This window comes from Seriola lalandi, unplaced genomic scaffold (genome assembly GCF_002814215.2).
Source record: "Seriola lalandi dorsalis isolate HSWRI2012SDOR001 ecotype SW California unplaced genomic scaffold, Sedor1 jcf7180002054647, whole genome shotgun sequence".
Taxonomy (NCBI): domain Eukaryota; kingdom Metazoa; phylum Chordata; class Actinopteri; order Carangiformes; family Carangidae; genus Seriola; species Seriola lalandi.
The window spans coordinates 54,799-55,556 of record NW_019525200.1 but is presented as its reverse complement, the minus strand read 5'-3'; the positions used below and the strand labels follow the sequence as shown (position 1 = coordinate 55,556).

The 758-nt window shown below is 36.1% G+C and overlaps 1 protein-coding gene across 1 annotated transcript in view; it reads left to right on the top strand.

Moving 5' to 3' along the window:
- The window catches only part of dpysl4 (dihydropyrimidinase like 4), a 10,371-nt gene that overhangs the window by 896 nt on the left and 8,717 nt on the right, over nucleotides 1–758 (top strand). The gene's annotated exons all lie outside the window — the stretch shown is intronic.

Sequence of the window (758 nt, the reverse complement as noted above, 5' to 3'; positions counted from 1 at the left end):
TAATGTTCTGTCTCTGTCAGTAATGTTCTAATGTTCTCCCTCAGTAATGTTCTAATGTTCTGTCTCTGTCAGTAATGTTCTAATGTTCTCCCTCAGTGATGTTCTAATGTTCTGTCTCTGTCAGTAATGTTCTAATGTTCTGTCTCTGTCAGTAATGTTCTAAAGTTATCTGTCAGTAATGTTCTAATGTTCTACTACGGCAGTAATGTTCTAATGTTCTGTCTCTCAGTAATGTTCTAATGCTCTGTCTCTGTCAGTAATGTTCTAATGTTCTCCCTCAGTAATGTTCAAATGTTCTGTCTCTGTCAGTAAAGTTCTAATGTTCTCCCTCAGTAATGTTCTAATGTTCTGTCTCTGTCAGTAATGTTCTAAAGTTATCTGTCAGTAATGTTCTAATGTTCTGCTACGGCAGTAATGTTCTAATGCTCTGTCTCTGTCACTAATATTCTAATGTTCTGCCACGGCAGTAATGTTCTAATGTTCTGTTTGTCAGTAATGTTCAAATGTTCTGTCTCAGTAATGTTCTAATGTTCTGTCTCTGTCAGTAAAGTTCTAATGTTCTCCCTCAGTAATGTTCTAATGTTCTCTCTCAGTAATGTTCTAATGTTCTGTCTCTGTCAGTAATGTTCTAATGTTCTGTCTGTCAGTAATGTTCTAATGTTCTGCTACGGCAGTAATGTTCTAATGTTCTCTCTCAGTAATGTTCTAATGTTCTGTCTCTGTCAGTAATGTTCTAATGTTCTCCCTCAGTAATGTTC